Source organism: Arvicanthis niloticus, unplaced genomic scaffold (genome assembly GCF_011762505.2).
Source record: "Arvicanthis niloticus isolate mArvNil1 unplaced genomic scaffold, mArvNil1.pat.X pat_scaffold_600_arrow_ctg1, whole genome shotgun sequence".
In the NCBI taxonomy this organism is placed as follows: domain Eukaryota; kingdom Metazoa; phylum Chordata; class Mammalia; order Rodentia; family Muridae; genus Arvicanthis; species Arvicanthis niloticus.
In genome coordinates, this window is record NW_023046220.1 from 26,814 (window position 1) to 45,806 (window position 18,993).

Here is an 18,993-nt window from a genome sequence, read left to right on the forward strand (position 1 = left end):
CAATCCATACCAATGTAAGATATTTGAGACTTCTTGTTACTTCTTGTCCAAAAGAGAAATAATAATCTACCCTTCTTTTTCAATCCGATTCAACAATCCATCCTTTTCTGTCTTTTTATCTTTATATTTCCTTTTCCTTTCATCATTTTTTACCCACAACATTAGACAAGAGAGAAAGAAGGATAGAGGGGAGAGAGAGAAAGAAAAAAAAAAACCCTCTTTGAATCTATCCTTCTTTGTTTCCTCCCTGACCAGGACTAATGTTGACTTGTAACCAACCCCCCCTGCAAGTGACAACAAATATCCATAACCCATAAACAACCAAAACCACCCACCCCACCTCTTGAAAATAAGGGCATCCTGTTCGTAACTGCTTCTTGCTGTCTAGGGGCAGAAGCATCTTTTGGGGATCCTAAGAAAACTGGGGTATGGGCCAAATCGTGGGAGAGCTATCTGATCATTTGCTATCCAGTCTCTGTGTGATGGGAAAGTGTAGGTCTTAACTGAAGTTCTGGCTGAAGCAGCCTGTGAGGCTGGACTATTTTAGCTACTTTGGAGTTGTCCTGGATGTGATTCTTGAGGAAACAGTATCTGAGGTTGTCTGTGAGGCTGGATCACCTGGGCTACTTGCCTTGTCTTCATTGGTGTTTGTCCTTTTGCTCTGAAAACACACAAACTTTTAAAGGTAACATACATTTCTGCATCAACACGTGTATGGAATGTGCAGTGTGCACCAATCAGCTAACGATGATTTAGCAGGCAAAAGGCATCTGTTAACTTTATAAGTCTATTTGGACTGCATAACTAAACTATTACAAATCTCCATCCTTGCCCTATGAAAAGATGGCATGTAACAAGTCATGAGGACCAGGTAGCCAACAAGATTCATTGGCTTCTACAGCGGCGTTCATGTCTCAGCCAGTCTTCCCAGCTGTTCCCAAGTAAGAAAATTAGTGTTTGTATCACCTGTCTTATTCTTTCTGGGTCTCTTATTCCATGTCTTCAGCCAAGATTTCTAGGAGATCTCTTTGATCAAATCTAGTTCACCCCAAAAATTTTTAAAGGGACCATTGATAATGAGTTATTCCTACTATTAGGAAAAAATAAACAAACAAAACACACTTTTCTCATGACGGGACCTTTAATACTGAGTTATTCCTATTGTTAGGGGAAAACAAAAACCATTCAAACAAAAATCAAGCAAAACCAAAACAACAAAAAAAATCAAAACCAAGAAAATCAAGTTATGGGCTAGCTGTGTTAACTCATGTTGCAGCAGTAACGTCCTGGCCATCACTCTTGCGGTTCAGGTGTTGCCACTCTGTGGAGGTGACCTGTTAGCAGAAAGAGCTGTCGGCATCTTACATCCAGAGAGCTCTGAGTTCCAGCTGCCATCAATTTCTTCTCTTCTACTGGGGAGAGCTTTTTTTCTTCCTCTGTTCCTATTGCTTGTGGATATTCATACCTCTCTTATCTAAGTCTCCTTTATTTTGATCTTTCTTAAAGAGAATATATAAAATTGCAATCATTGCCAAACATAATTATTTCTAAGCTGATAATCGAAACAAAATTGTATGGGGTTCAAGTACCCTCTGCGTTTTCCATTTTTTAACACAGAAAATATACTTATTATATCTCTAACTCTCTCTTTCCTTCAGGAATACAGCACATTGCTTGTGTCATTGTAGGCAACCAAATTAAGACTCTTCCCATGCTACACGACTGGAGGACCCTTTTCAAATGGAGCCAGAACTACCCCTCTGACACAGATCCTCCTCCACAGAAGACAGCTGGGAAATACAAATAAAAAGATGCACAGCATTTATAGTCCCTCATAGTTAAGAATACTAGCTGAAACTACACTCCCCAGCATCCCTTGGGTCATTCTGCTTCTACATCTCATATTCTTCCTGATGCCATCTGCACACCACCAAGAAAAAACAGAATCCCAGTTCTGCCTAAGTCAGACCAAGCCACTCTTACCGCCTTCCATCTATCTCTACAGGAGGGAAGCAAGTCAGACCAAACCTCTGCCTTCTAGCTCTCTACAGCAGGAATGCATGGTGCTGTGGGAGTAGCTGAAACTTACTGGTAGGCCTGAGGTTTTGAGACAAAAGCCAAGATGGCATGGACCAAAGGTTCCCCACCCCTACCCCTGCCTCTTCTGACCAGGATCCCACGCTTGCAAAAGTCTGGTGCAAAACAAAGCTGACTTAGTTCTGGATTCCAAAGTGACCACTATTTGCTCATAGGAGATTCCACTAGGCTCCTCCCAGGGACTTAGCAATGGCTTGCACCATCACTTGCAGCCATTACCTGCCTGTGTGGAATATAAAAGGTCTCCTTGCCACCCCAGCTCTCTCTGCCTTTTTCTCTCTTTCTATTCCCATGTGTTCCTGGCCAGTCTCTTATTCTCTCTCTCCCTCTCCCTCCTCCTCCTCCTCCTTCTCCCTTTCTCCCTGTCTGTGTCCTTCTCTATCTCCCTCTCTTTCTTCTCTCCCTCCCTCCCTGTTATTTCTGTCCGTCTTTGTCCCCCTTCTTTGCCCTCATGGCTCTGCTCCCATCTGTTTGCCTCTACACCTTTTCTCCCTCCCCTTACCCCAAACAAACTTCCTTTATACCAGGTCTGTGGTATGGAGTGATTTCTCAGGGGACACCTTGACATGGACATGCCAGGCAACCCCCTGCCACTGCATTGCATTTTATAACAACCAGTGGACCTAAGACCACTTTATAGGGCCCTAAATACCGAATGAGACTATAATCCCAATGCCTCACCATCACACTCCCTTCCCCTCCCCTTTAAGAAACCCCTCCACAGCCCAGGCTGGCGACTTCACCGACCCCTCCCCAGCCCAGGCTAGCGACTTCACCGACCCCTCCTGTAAGGCTGGTGAAGCTGTCTGAGCATTGCCCCCAATAAACCTGCCTTTATATTTTAATTTGGCTCAATTCAATTTATTGGAGAATGAAATTTAATGGATTGGAGAAGCCATTCATTTATGTTCTGTTCCACAGGCAGGGAGATAGAATGAAGGGCTCTGGTAGGCCCAAACACGAGGCCTACAGTGGCCTGCTTCCTTTCCCTCTTTGTTCTCTCTCTCTCTCTCTCTCTCTGGAACTAAGGATAGATTTTAGAATGAAAGTAAAGAACTTCTCTAAGCATTTTAACAATACATCATAAGAGCAAGTGTGCAAAAGAAAATAAAGCATCTAAAGAAAAAGTAAAAATTAAAAAAAATGTGCTTTTTAGAACCTAGCCATCCCTGCCTGTCATCTCTAGAACCTAGCCATCCCTGTCCATCATCTCTAGAACCTAGCCATCCCTGCCTGTCATCTCTAGAACTTAGCCATCCCAGCCTGTCATCTCTAGAACCTAGCCATCCCAGCCCATCATCTCTAGAACCTAGCCATCCCTGCCTGTCATCTCTAGAACCTAGCCATCCCTGCCCGTCATCTCTAGAACCTAGCCATCCCTGCCTGTCATCTCTAGAACCTAGCCATCCCAGCCCGTCATCTCTAGAACCTAGCCATCCCTGCCCGTCATCTCTAGAACCTAGCCATCCCTGCCCGTCATCTCTAGAACCTAGCCATCCCAGCCTGTCATCTCTAGAACCTAGCCACCCCTGCCTGTCATCTCTAGAACCTAGCCATCCCTGCCTGTCATCTCTAGAACCTAGCCATCCCTGCCTGTCATCTCTAGAACCTAGCCATCCCTGCCTGTCATCTCTAGAACCTAGCCATCCCAGCCTGTCAGTCATTTCTAGAACCTAGCCATCCCAACATTGTCCTTTTCAGAACCTAGCCATCTCATCTGGTCCTCTCCTCCTGTTCTTTTCTTTCCATTCTACTTATTATTTTTTAGACAGTCCCCTGGTCTGACTCTTTTAATATATTTACCACGGCCATACTCAAGCTTGATGATTTCTCCTGTGCTCCTAGCCAACACTGTGCTCCATTTGTCCTGAATCATCAGGAGTAAGGGTCCTGAAAGGCAAGGTGTTGAGGTGAGGAGGAGGACTGGATATGAGAAATAAAGAAGACAAAAGCAAAAGCTGGGACCAGGGGCCTTACACAAGGTGATGTCTTATGCCAAGCAAGTTTATTTAGAAATGTAGCATTTTTATAGTGTTTGGAGGGAAGAAATGGCCAAGGTCACATAGTTAAATCATCCAATGCTGATACATAGAGGACACAGGATGTCACACCTGCTAATTCCCAAGTCATCATCTAAGGAATGTTCGATTTTCAACTGTTGTATTTTTGGTTGTATTGTGCTGGGGATTGAGCCTAGGGCCTTGATGCTGCTAGACAAATACTCAACTACCGAGCAACATTCCCACATCTGGGGGGGGGGGTCTTTACTTCTAAATACTTTACTATTTAATGTATTTCATTTAAATTCTTTAATAACATCTTTAAAAAACAAGCATTGCTTTATACTTTGTATACACTTGTAGACATAGTCTATCTTACAGTTAATAAGGAAAAAAATACTGTTTGGGGAAAACAAAACAAAACAAAACACCAAGCCAGGAAGTCACTGTTTCCGATTATGAAGGCAGTGCCTGAAGAACTGCTACTTCTTTATCTTTCCTGGATGATCTGCTCTCAAGTTCTCCTGCAGGATCCATTGTCCCATATGCTGCCTTCACATCAGCACTGCATACATGTATCCCAGTATGCCCCTGCCCCTCACGAGTCAGTGGAGAATGCTGAAGGATGTAGGATGGTGCAGCTCTCCAGTCAGCCTCAGGGGTCAGTGGCCTCATCACAAGCCTGTTAACACGAATCCTAGTATGCTCTCACAATCCTTAACTATCCATGTTTTCTCTTTTCCAAAACACATGGAAATGAGAAAGTTTAAACATAGTATCTGGACAGTAAACTATGTATCTCTAAGTAAAAGAGCATATTTTAAGTCTTTGGCTTATGCCCCAAATAGCTTGATTATTATTATTTTTTTTTTGGACAGGGTATTAATTACTATGTAGCCCTGGCTGTCTTGGAACTCAATATGTTAACAATAGCTTGAATTCACAGAGATCTGCCTGCCTCTGACTCCTGAATGCTGAGATTAAAAGTGTGAGCCACCACACTTGTCTATAAAATAGTTTTGAATAGAAGGTCACTCAGTGTCTTCAGAAAAAAAGTGTCGTTTGGAGTTTAAAAAATAATATTTTCATTATTAATTCTCCTTTTAATGAAGAACACTATTGACTAGAACTACATAGCAATATTTTATTAATATTTGTAATATTTACAAAACCTTTAGTGTAACGTATATATACTTTTTTTTGTTTGTGTCAGGGCCTCATGTCATGTAGGATGGCCTTGAACTCTTCATAGTTGAGTGTGATCTTAAACTCCTGACCTTATTTCTACCTTCTCAGTGCTGAGATCATAGGTGTGTGCCGTGGCTCCCCATTGCCCCTCCTCTTTGAAATCCAGTGTTTCAAAAGCTATTATTTAGTATTCCATTTTTTTGGTGGGACTTTTGAAAAAATTCAAATTCAAAAAAAATTTCAAAATTCTTAATGTTAAATTAAAAATATAATATGTTAACTAGAAATGTTCTCTTAATTTTAAATTTGAAAACAAAATTCTGTTAGTGTGAAGTTGAGACTTAATTCTTCTTGGCTTATTTTGATCTTTGGAGTATTTTAAAGATTATAAATCAATTAATGGATTTCAAACACATAGAACCTTTATAATATTTGTTGATATTTTGAACTCATTGTATAATGTTACAGTTTTCCTAGTATGGGGTTCTCTGCAAACACCGTGGCCAGTAATGCCCACCTGCAAGAGGCAAGAAGGACGTCCAGTTCGACACCACTCAGTAGCCAGTGTTGGTTCAAACTTCAAGAGGCTGACTTTAAGTAGTTTGGTTTTGGTATACGTAAACATAGCACAATTTTGAAAAAGTTTCCTGGTGATAATTAACTTAATGCTGTGAACACGAAAATATTAAGATGTGTTTACATAGAAATTCTTGTAAAATACAATGAAATCTTCTATAGAGATAGATTCTACAGATTAACTGAGAAAACAGGCTCAAGATAAAGATAAAGGTCTGGGGTAGCCAGTGTGGCCTGGCCATATAGATACCAAAGAAGTCACAAGGCCATAAAACACACCCATTCCTAGCTTTCTGGGCAGAAAACCTGTTATATATCTCTTCCTCTGAAGCCTCAACTCTGTGTGTTTAACATTCCTGTTTCCCCTGGTGTTTATCTGTGAGCACAGGACCTACATTTCTCCTACACCTCAGCACTGTACTTGTCGGAAAGTATCGATTAAATTAATGTTTGCATATGTTCATTAAAATTATATTAAAGTCAGGGAAATGCATATCTGTTATCATTTTCTCTTCTGCTTTCTGCATGTGCTTGTTTATGTACTTATGTGTGTGAGTTAGCACATATATATACACAGGTACATATGTGGAAACAGATTGCTATGTTCTTCAATCATTTCCCACATTATTTGCAGAGGCAGGGTCAATTGCTGATCTCAGAACTCATCAATTTAGCTAATCTGGCTAGCCAGCTTGTTCCAAAGATCCTCTGTCTCCATCTCTAGCAATGCTGGAATTATAGGTGGGCCTCTACTCATGTCTGGATTGTATATGGGTGCTGGGGATCCGAACTCTGGTCTTCATTGCTTTACCCACTGGGTCATCTCTTCAGACCATCCTTTTTTTTTTTTTTTTTTTCTTTCAGCACAGGTGGGAATGGAACCCAGACCTTGTCCACACTAGGTACGTTCTCTACCATTAAGCTCTATCATAGCTCCTTGTATATATATATATATTTTTTTTGGACAAACCGGGCAATGCTGAAAGAATACAGTTTGCAAACCATAAACAGTATAGAGCAGACTTGTACTGCTGAGAGTCTATCTATCAGAATTCTTAAGGATTGAGCCTTCCTGGTAGTGCAGAAGCACTGTTTTCCAGGCATGCTTGTCTATAGCTCAAAGTTACAGCAATTAGAGAATAGGAATGCCTGACTTCCATGTCCCAAGACATTTGCTGTCATCTATTGCCTATTCACTTTATTGTCAGTTCTGATCAATTTTAGCTTGAAGCAGTTATGGTTCCCTAGCTGGCAGAGCGGGTCCCTTCTTTTACAAGAGGATCCCTTTTGTTGTTTTTAGTTACTGTCTGCTTAGCAAGGAATGGGCTGTGCTACATAAGGAGCCCATTATGTGCTACATAAGCAAGCCCATAAGGAAGAAATTCAGCCATAATTTAGAGAAGGGAGGAGTAAGAAGTTGTTTTGTTTGTGTTTGTTTTTTTTTTTTTTTTTCTGGTGTCAGTAAGGACTTCACCATGGTACTTGCACCCTAAACTCCTACCTGGTGACTCAGCTGATAGAGGAGAAGGGAACCTCCAGCTAAACCAACTCTGTGGGCTCATCATTGGTGGCAAAGTGGCAGACTGACTACATGGTGAGTTTGCTGTTGGTGTGTCTGTGGTGCATGCCCTTGGCAGGTTGGACGTGGATGGAATGGGTTGGAAGAGGAAGACTTCTGTAGCTCCTGCCATCCCTGATAGTCGGATAGGGCCCCACTTACTGTGGTTATAGCTTGCCAGGTCTATGAGAGTGCTGCAAAGTGCAGATACATAGTCTGATTCCTTAGGTGTGCACTGAAGACCTACTGAGTGCAAATTTGTCTGGATTGCATCCCTCTTGGTGCCTTGCTCCTTCAACCATATGTTGGAACTAGAGGGAAAGTTGAGGAAAAAAAAAAAAAAAAACCCTCCAGCTTTGTCCCATCCAGGAATCTTTAACAAAGTTTTTGCAGAGGCAGGGAGGGACAGTTTTCATTTCATGGTAATATTCTAAAGTTCTGTAGCTTGGGAATGTAAGATAAGTGGCTGGCTGATTCAGCTCTAGGATAACTTCCTGTTTTGTCATGGCAGAGAGAGGTCTCTCTCCTGGTTCACACAGTAGCTCTAGTCAATGGCTCTAATCCCATTCAGTGTCCTGCAACCTTATACTCTAATCATCCCCCAAAGTCCTTTTTTCCAAATGCTGGGAGGATGAAGAATTCTGTACTTAGTACACCACCAAACACATTAATAGATGGAAAAATGTAATGTTCTTAAGACGGCAATGTATCCAAACTGAGGTACAGACTTGGTGTGATTCTTATCAGAGTCCTGTAGACTTCTCTGTAGAAATTGATAAGCTGTGCTGAGATGCCTTTCTTGTCTTTCTCTGGCTCTGATCCAGGTGTCATTGTCATCTGCAGGAATACTTAACTCTAGAAAGGGGCTAAGCTTGTGGCTCAGCCTAGATCTTTGCACAGCCATTTTTTCTGTCTGTGTTCCCTGTCCTTCAGTGTCCACCACAAGTGGGCAGCCCCTGGACTTGTAGCTCATCTTTTTTTTCCCTTTTATTGAAAATAGATTATTTTCTCACATAATAACCTGATTGTCAGGAGCCATCATAGGAGAAGCTGAGAACTAGCAGGTGATCTTCAGGAGATGGGTCTGCCTTGTATTAAAATCTATGGTGGATTTGCTCCAGTTGGCAAGGCCCAGGATAAATCCATTTTAGGGAAGATTCCTGATATTAATATGCTTTTCCTGTTATTATTAAACATATGCAATAATCACTAGATATTAGCCCACCCTTTTGAGCAGATCTCTGCAGACCTATGAAGATGTGCTATCTTGTAGTGATGCTATATAGACAAATAGATAATAATTCTATATAATTCCTGATTTGATTCAAATAATTTTAGGAAGAAAGTTTTTAGAGATGGTCTTAGTTGCTAGAAAGATGTAATAAAGTTTGAATCAAGAATAGAGTGTGCTCACTCTTCAGTTAGTAAGTAAAGGCTGCATAATAAGAAATACAGTGAGCTTTCATAATTACATTAAAAAGAGAAATAGAGGTGGGACAATTTTGTGTTCAAGGAAAAACATTTAGGTCTAAGACAAGGCCATGCAAAACCTGTTGCTTTGAACTTTTAATGAGTATATTATAATGAAACACTGCTTTGAACTTAATACCAATATCCTTCTGTAACCTCCATTTTATGTAACATTTTATCTCTGAGGTAATTTACTAAAGAACTTTTTGTCTAAGAAGGTATAAAAATACCAGAGAAAAGAAATAAAGTTGTTGGTTGAAGGGTTTGGCTTGGGAAGTTCTGCCCCATCCATTCATCTGTCTATCCATCCATCCATCCATCCATCCATCCATCCATCCATCCACCCATCCACCCATCCAAATGTGTATGTCTGTTTGTCTATATGTTTGTGTGTAGGGTATATGTGCATATGTGTAAGCATGCATGAATACTTATGGAGTTGATTGTGACAGACTGTCTGGCCTGGCCAGAGTGTAGTTGTATGAATGTTTGAATGTATATATGTCTGTGTATATTTGCCTGTGCACAGCAACTTAGTTCTTTTCCTTTCCTTTCTCTCCAGTTCACCAAGAGTTAACCAGCCTAGTCAACAAGGCTTCTTGCTGATTCACCAGAGAAAGGAGCACCAGTAATAAATTCCTTAATTCCAAGCTGCTAAACAGTATGTGGTTATTGTCAGATATTAGCCTTATTAAAGCACAAGTAAAAAAGAGTTAAGTTTTTACTACCTAATGAAGCATAGAACAGTAAGAAAGAGTTAAGTTTCCCTAGCGTGTATTTAAACATAAAGAGTTAAATGAAGCACAGAGAGTTATAATATTTAATAAAGTACAGAGTTAAAGAGAAAAGAAGCCAGCATTTTTAAACCATGGAATAAGCAAGAAAGTTTTTAGTTTATCTGATCAGTAAACCCTTCCCCAGACTGACCAACAGGAAGCAAAGGCTCATTCTAGAAGAAGCAGCTATTCAGAAGCTCAAAGACTCACTAGACTATTCTTTAAAAACACATATTCCACTAACTGGAAAGTTTAAAGTAGTGGATGAGTTTATTGGTAGATATGATCAACCAGCGTTAAACTCAAATGAGATAAATAATTTAAATGGATCTATTTAGGAGCAATGAGACTGATGACAAGAATAATATCTCCAAAAATAATATCTAAGCACAATTATAATAGTATCTGCAACTGTAGCACTGTTTAGGGCCTGATGAATCCAGATCCTCAATGAATTACTCATACCAATCTGAAGCCAGCCATAAATAGGAAAGGATGGACCACCAAATGCTCTTACAAAACCAGCATTAGTATCATATCCAAAACAGATAAAGACATAAAAAAAAGAAAAAAAAGAGAAAAAACAAACCCTTTTATTTACTTGTTGTGTTTGTGCATACCCATGGATATAGAGGTCAGAAAAGAAAATTATTGTCCAGTCTCCATGCTGAATATAGAAACAACTATATTTTTTAATTTATAAATATTGTTTAATAAGTATCTTTATTATTAAAAGATTTTTTCCTCATACAATATATAGTGATTACAACTTTTCCTCCTTCTGCTACTCCTAATTCCTCTTTTCTTCTCCCCATATCTGGGGAGTATTTCTCAAAATACTTGTGTGATGGTTATTCTTTGTTGCCAACTTCACTAATTTGGAATTAGCTAAGACCCAAGTGGCTAGGTATATATACCTGTGAAGGATTTTTTTTATGAATAAAATAATTTGAATGGGAAAGACATACTTGTAATCTAGATTGTTGGAGGTGGAAAAAATGTACCTTTAATCTGGATATTATCTTCAGATGGCAGCCTATAGAATGGACATGGAAGAAGGAAGCTTGCTCTCTCTTTGCTGTTTGTTTTCACTTACAAGTCCATTCCTTCACTGTCATTAGAGCCTAATTTGGGGTTCCAGCATGTATTAAAGACCAGATGAGACATCTAGCCTCATAGACCAAACAACTACTGAATTCTTGTACTTATCTTTAGCAGACAACCATTGTTGGACTAACTGAACCATACCTTACAGCTATTCTGATAAATTTTCTTTATGTATATATTTCATTCTATAAATCTTCTCCCTTTAAGAATCCCGACTAATACAGATTTTGGTACCAGTTGTTGTTTCAGAGCAACAGAAGTATAAAGATAAATTGTTTAAGTATGTGGAATAGGCTTTCAAATCTGCCAGCATCTATAGTTACTACATCTCTCTAGCTATTGAAACCTCTTCTAGAAGCTTGGAGTATATTGAAAGCCTGTGGTGAACTACTTTACAGACTTAGGGAGACACATACATTTGATTATTCTGATTTACCAATTGCGAGAGGCAACAGATTTTGTGATTGCATAAAACCTGTGACAGTTTGTGGAAAAATAAGGAAAATAATGATGCTGGTTGGTTGCTCTCAGCATCTCTGGGTAAATGATAAAGGAAAAGAATGCACTTCTGACAAAATCAACAACAATAAGCTCACTAATAAAATTCACTGACTCCAGATGCACATAAACAGTCTAAAGGTTTCTAAGTGTGCCCTGGAAGAGACTCTTCTCTCTGGCAGCCACAGAGCCCAAATTGCAGAAAATCAATTGAAGTCCTCATTATAAAGTTGGCTGAATTACCAAAAAAAAAAAAAAAAAAAAAAAAAAAAAAAAAAAAAAAAATCCATAACTAATTTACAAAGAAAACTTAATTTCAGAGGTGTCAGCTGGTGGGTAAAGTAAGAGCATTCATTGATAAAGAATGGCATCCTGTGACTTGGAATGGAGATGTGTGGGAGGACCCTGCTGAAGCTGAGAATGTCTCTCCACCCTCAGCTAAAGATATACTCATACCCCACCCCTGAGATATATTGCCTTTCACATTTGACTGAGGAAACTAAACCTTCATTGTCTGCTAAACCAGCAGTGACCTTTTGAAAAAAAGGCAAGCAAGGACAATACTGATGTCCTTTAGAGCCCACCAATAGTCACCTCTAAAAGTATAGTCAGACTAAAGGCTAAACAGGTTCCTAGGAGGGAGGTAGAAACTGTAGTCTATGAAGATGCATACTATATACTAAAGAACTGACTGAATTTGCCAATTCATTCAAACAGAAGTCTGGGGAATATGTGTGGGAATGGATTTTAAGGGTGTGGAATAATGGTGGAAGGAACATGAAACTGAATCAGGCTGAGTTTATTGATATGGGCACACTGAGTAGAGATTCTAAGTTTGATTTGGATGCTTACATAGTTAACAATGGTGTCAAATGTTTGTTTGAATGGTTGGCTGAAGCATTTGTCAAAAGATGGCCTACCTACTGAAAGGGAGTTATAGATGCCTGATACCCCTTGGTTTACTGTTGAAGGATTTTTAAGACTCAGGGAGATTGCAATGCTAGAATGGGCATGCTATGTAAAAGTTAATCCTCCATGTATGGGAAGGCCCAGAAGCCATGCCCTTCGCTAATCATATAAGACACAAAATGGTGAGAGGAGTACCAGCACATTTGAGAAGCTTTGTCATCACCCTTTTCCTCGTCCCAGACCTTGGGGTTGTATCTCTACTCTCCCACCCACCCAATACCTGTTTTACATCCTTTCAACACCAGTTTTGAGTATCTCTTCCTACTGGAGGCTTCTTGGCCTCCCCCAAAGGCAGATCCACTGAAAGCTTGCTCCCTTGGGGTCCTAGGCCTGAGTGTAGTCCCCAACATGGCCATTACCACCCAGTATAGTAATGATTCATATGTGGGTTTGTCTCCTTTGTGCTGGAGTGTCTCTGGGGCTGAGGCTGAGACTCACAAGGTGCTGGCTCTGATACAGAGTTAAACAATCCAAATCAATATCTGTTAACTGGATGTATGAATGCATGGAGAAATAAATGAATGACTTATTCAGGGACAGTGTTGGCTCTTGGGTGTAACAGCTACATGTTTGCCCAGTGAAGAAGAAAAGCTATGTTATAACTTTGTTTCAGCTTTCTCATTGACATACATTATGTCAGTAGCCATGCACTGTGTTTGCTTTTAGCAGATCATTCTTTATTTATTTAGTGATGTGTTTATAGTCAGTGCTTACTGTGTGCTGGACACTATATGAATTGCTGGAGAAAAGGTAGGAAGCACTGTGCATGCATCTATGGAGTGGTTTCACCTTTGGAGTGCTTCCGATGCCTCACTATTCAGGATTTTCTATTTTTTCCCTTATATATTGGGTGTGTGTCCTGTGTGCATATGTGTTTGTGTGTAGGCATGCACATGCCACTGCCAGGGTGTGGTCCTAGGACAACATCAAGCATCGTTCCTCGCCTTCCTTCTTGTTTAAGACAAGACATCTTTGTTGTTGACTGCTATGGATGGTGGGGTGCCTGAAAGCTTCCGAGGGATTCTCCCATCTTTGCCTCCTATCTCATTATGGCTTGGATTATAGACTCGTTCCATCCCACTCAATTTATTATGCGGGTTCTGGAGATCCAAACTCAGGTTCTCATGCTTACATGGCTGTGCTTACCTGCTGAGCCATCTTCCCAGACCCACAGTTCAGGCTTTGTTTATTCTGTTTAATTATCAGAGTAGTTATAAACTCGTTTGAGTCAGAGGCACTTTTGGAAAATCCCATAAAAGCTTTGGAATCCCTCCTGAAATTGCTAAACATCTAACCCTCTCTGTGATTCTTACTTGAAAATAGTAGGGCTAAGGAGGCCAGGTAACTGTGTGGCTCTTGGACTGTGACAATGGTTTTCTCTCTGTAGAGTCCCAACAAATGGAGCTCAACTCTGCAATGTAAGGTGAACCAATACATACATGTCGTTAGCAAAGAATCCTTCATCCCTTATCCTTTCATGTGCTTGCTTTAGCAGAACACCCTTTCACCTGTGTCTGTTACAGTGAAAAGTTCCTTTATGAGTCTGTGTTAGTCTTTTACCTTTGTCCACTTCAGGAAAACACTCCTTCAAGTGTTTGCCCTAGCAAAACACCATCCAACACAACTGACTTTCCAAGAACCTTTAAGTTTCCACTTTAGTAAGGTGTTTAGCCAGTTCAGGCCTGACACTGTTGGTATTCAAATTCTTCCCTAGAGCAACATCCACTATCCATTGTTGTTTTTTCCAGGACCCCAAATCATACTATGACTTGATTTCTCTTGGGTTATACTCAGTGCCATTCTTTGTTGAAGTTGAGTGGGGGCTCAGAAGAGCAGATAGCTCTAAGATGGTTCTGCAGCTGGGTTTCCCAAGGACAGACTCCTTAGCAATTTGAATTGCATAGTTGTTACCTTGAGTTTGGGGGCTTTGGTCTTTTAGTGTTCTTGCCAGTGTATTATGTATGGCCAGTTCAGCTGAGATGGCCTCCAGCAATTGAATGATTTTATGCTTATTTTTTAATAGTCCTTCCTTCTGAGGTGAGTACGGCTCTCTGTCTATAAATCTGTGTAAACATGAGCCGTAGCAAAAGCATGCTGGCTGTCTCTGTAGATGATCACCCCATCACAAGGCCTGCACCAGAGTGATTATTTTTGTTCTTTGGGCAGATGGGCCCCTAGGCAGGACTTGTGCCCAGATGACTTCTTTTCGACTTGAGACCACTGCTACCCCCACATAACTGGCCCCTTCTTAGATGAAGCTACTGCCATCTGTGTAGAGATCCACATATCTGGTGGTCAGAAGGATGTCTGTCAGGTCAGATGATATCCAGCATTTCCAGACAGTCATGGATAGGCATTGAGGTCATTGTCTAGTAACAGAATGGTGAGGTTAGTGGACAAGGATTTATCAAAGGTCTCTCTGTTCTTATCTAGGAGAAGGGCCTGATACTGAGCAGATGGGAGCAGGCTCAGATCTTACCTGGACAGTGGTACAGGTTTGGCCAAGCCAGGGGGACTGTCTTCTGCCCATACCGTGGAAACTTCTTAGATTTGTGTTTCCCATTTAACTTCTGGAAGATGAGTCAAAAAATGGAAGAGCAGATATTCCTCACTTACTGGGCAGACTATTGTTCAAGACTTTTGTAGGATATCCTAACTGTAACTTGGGGGCACCCCTGAGGATGAAATCATAGCCTGAAGTTTCCTCAGATCTCACCCTAATAATGGGAAGGGGCATTCAGGGATGATAGTAGAGAAATTGTCAATAAAGGTTACAGTTCTTTGACCCTAGTTGACAGTCTGTTTAGTGGTTCATTTGTATCATTTTACATCCACTTGTATCTTCATTGTTTGACTGGTGAGGAGTCCTTGTGGCTCTTGCAGGACTCAGTAGGTAGCCCCAGTGTCAAACAGGTTGTTTATAGGTTGACCCTCTAAACATTAACAGTTCCCAGGGATTGCCTCAGTGGCCTTCATGAGAGAATTCATTCTCTCTTCAGTAGTTAAAAAAAAAAGTTCAGAGAATCTGTTGAATGTCATCCTAAGCGGCGAGGTGACTGAAAAAGAGAGAATCATCTAGAGAAATGAGGGAGCCAGGACTGAAACTGAAAGGGGGTGTTTACAATTGTAGAGGTCTGTAGTGGAGAAGAGAATATAAAGATATGTTTCATCAGGGTATCATTGCAAGGGCTGGGAAGAAGAAGCAGGAAGGGAGGGAGTGGGGAACGGGGACTGGAACAGGCAGTATGGGAAGCTTTGGTAGGAAACAGAAGAACTAGTTCTGGAAACACAGTTGACTGAGATTGTGGGGCTGAGCTGGGTAGGACACTCAGATGCCTAAGGGAGATGTATGCAGAGGTGGCTATAAGGGGGAAGAAGAAGGTTTGATGCCTCCCGGTGATTCTTGCAGAATGGGTTTTAAAAATAGGCCCTTGTGTTTGTAAAGCAAATTCCTGGAGAGGAGGCCTTGAAGAGGAGCCCTGAGTCCGGGTGGCTGCTTCTTGGAGGGCCTTTCACCAACCCTGACCACCCTGCCTGCATCATGGAGACCCTCATCCAGGGAGTTAGAGCAGAGGTTGCCTCAGCCCAAGGCAAAATGTATCCAACTTAATCTAGGTGACTCAGATTCCCATAGGCCATATTAATTGCTGCCCAGGACACTAGTGAGTCAAAAGAGCCCTCGGGAGCCAGTGGACTCCAAACTTGGGCTATTCGAGTTCACAGAATCTTTACAGCCAGCTCTTGGTGATAATCAAAATCTTCCTTAACTAGAAGGGGATAAAGTTTGTAAAAATATTTTAGAACAGAGGCCAGAGGGCTTTCTAGCTTACCGATCTTCTTACCCAAGTCATTTTTTCCATTCCTGTTTCACTCATCCAAGTTGGAACATACAAAAACAGGCAAAACACAAGAGACAATGGTATCCCCAGATTGTGGAATCCCCACAGACCACCAGAGATCATCAAGAGTCTAACTCACATGCCGAATCTTATTCAAGCTCAAGCTTGGACCTTCCAACCTCTCCAATGCACTGAATGGGTGTGAAAGGCCCCGAGCTGGTAAAGCCTTGTCTTTTTATCACAGTTTCAGCAGGATAAGGGGCTCTCTAACTTGGCAGTTACATGATTGGTTAATATTTGGGAAATTACAGCTTGGCTCCTTCTTATTGGCTAGCAATGATTTCGGCTTGTTATGTACAACCGAGGCTAACTTGAGTAATCTATTTTGAGACAACTGGAACATTAGGTGTTTTTCTCCTAAAAGCTGATTGGCTGTCACTAAGGGTGGAGTAGCTGTTGTTAGGAAAGTTGTGGCTATTGCTAGGAGGTGTCCTGGTTCCTGGAACAAGTCATGGTTTTCCAGTTCCTGAGTTCATCCTGAGGATAAGCTCAACATAAGATGGAGTCTGAATACAAAATAGAGTTTGTAATGTTAAGCTGGGCCCTTCACAAAAACACAAAGCAAAGATAACAACAGGGACAAGGATAGCCACAATTGAGTTCATACAAGATTCACCAGTTTGACCAAAGAATTTTTTTTTTTTTTTTTAACAAATAGGAGGACTCTTTTTAGAGTTGCTTGTACCTACTTGATCTCCTGCCATCTGTGTCCTTGGGCTTAGGCTGAAGACTTTTTTTCCTGTCCATGGGATCTATGTATAACTATTGCCAGCAATCTGGTAAATGGAAAGAAAATTTCAGCCCTGTTTTTTTTTTTTTTTTCCTGCCTGGTCTTCCTTCCCTATGCAACTTAAATGCCTTGTCTGTAAGTTGCAACCAGGGTGGGTTGGGACCAGAGACTACAGCGCACACGCTTCTTTCCATCAATGGCTGCTTCTAGCCAAGCCACTTCATCAAACCACTCCTGAGATGTGCAGATCACTTATTTGATTCTAAGTTCTAACTAGAGTCCGATTTCATGGCTCTGGGTCTCAGCCTGTCCACATAGAGCCGCTGGCCCCTCCCTCTCCTGCCTTCATGCACCTGGCCTGCAGATACTCACTTTCCCTTTATGGAGATTCTCACTGCCACCAACAAATGATTCTCAAACATCTTATATGTAAACTTGTTCTGCTATACACTTAAAGTTCTACTTCCTCACTCTTAAAAATCTTCTATCTCTGATTTTTTTTTTTTTGCATTCTGCTCTCAAAATATTCATACCTTAAGATTATCTATAAATTCTCATCTAAGGATTTATAAATTGCTCATTGTGTAATGGGTTAAATTCTATATAATCTACAATAATATTTGGCTTTATTCAGCTCTTGTTAAGAATATTTATATATGTATGTAAACTCAAATTCAACTCTACGTATATGTAACTTGGATTTAACTCTGTGTATATGTCCATATGATTTGGAATACAACTTTCATTTTAAAGAAATAGACAAATAGATCTACTAGTAAAAACTGTTTTAAATATTGGCAGCTATGTCTGCTAAATGGCTTGCCACCTGCCATTTGACTTCACCATCTTAAGATGATAATACAACAATTCTAAAATGTCTTAGCCATAATGAACTGTTTATTATCATGTCTCCTTTTAGACTAAGAAAGCAACAAATCTCATATTTTAAGTTAGAAAGGATTTTTGTTATGATGACAGAAATGTAAAATTATTGGATGTGGTTAGTAAGTGAAAGCATGTGTTCAATAATCTTAAATCACATGACATGATTCCATCCTGGGATATAATCAACACACGGCTAGTCACATGGCCAGGTCTGGTATGGGAAGTCATAGCTTCACTGCCATTTTGTCTAAGGGCAACAACATGTGACATGAGCAAACCAGGGAAGCAGGTCTCCAAAGTTATCTTTGAATTGAGATAAGATTTTTTGTATGATTTCTGTCCTGTCTTGATAACTTGTTATACTGTTGCTCTATGTCTTTATTTTGAGAAAGTGTCTAATTTTAATATTACTAAAAACACAATTGAGAAACTTTAAGCTCTTAAAGTTTTAGAAGTTTACAACATTAAAAAGGTTAAAGAACACGACCACAAAAAATATGGTTATCTTTGTTTTTGCTAATGTTATTAAGCTATAGTATACCCTTGGATTTTTATAGCTATAGATTTTTATAATGTTACACCATATGAAGCTCAGAAAGCTCCCAGTCTGTTTGTGCTCTGTGTTTATAGATTGAAAAGTTTTATTTTGATATGGCAAGAGTTTCAACTTAACATCATGATTTTTAAAGCTCAAACCTAACAGGTTCTAGTCTCAAAGCATCTATACAGTTCTAGTCTCATAAAAGCTATTATAATTTTAAAATTCAAGTTGATAGTAACTTTACAAAGGATAGAAATCCTTTAATGTGTTAATTGCAAGGTTAAACTTTATTTACCCTCCTGTTTTATGTTCATGAGATACAGTTTAGAGTAGATAACTAAAGACATAGATTGTTTTACTTTTATTTACTTATTTTACGTGTATGAATCTATGTGTTCTGTGTGTCCATGGAAGTCAGAAGAATGTGTTGACTCCCCGAGAACTGAAGTTACAGATGGTTGGAAACCACAATGTGGGTGTTGGGAATTGAACTTACGTCCTCTGCAAGAACAGCCAGTGCTCTTAAGCACTGAGCCATCTTTCCAGTCCCCTAAGACATAGGTTGTTTAATTCATATATGCTTAATAGGTACTAGCTCTCAAACCTGTCAGAGATCTGATGAGTATGTTATTAAATGTTTAAAACTTACTATGACAGAGACTCCCAACTCCTAACAGTGACTCTCCCCCTAGGTTCTCC

General features: G+C 40.3%; 1 long non-coding RNA gene across 1 annotated transcript; it reads right to left on the bottom strand.

Annotated features, from left to right (window-relative positions):
• Positions 1-14,237: 14,237 nt before the first annotated feature.
• On the bottom strand, positions 14,238-16,291 carry LOC143433799 (uncharacterized). Its single transcript, XR_013070345.1, has 3 exons — positions 16,218-16,291; positions 14,719-14,809; positions 14,238-14,608 (listed from the first exon to the last, which is right to left on the bottom strand). It is a non-coding gene; the product is annotated as an uncharacterized LOC143433799 (long non-coding RNA).
• Between the last annotated feature and the right edge of the window lie 2,702 nt (positions 16,292-18,993).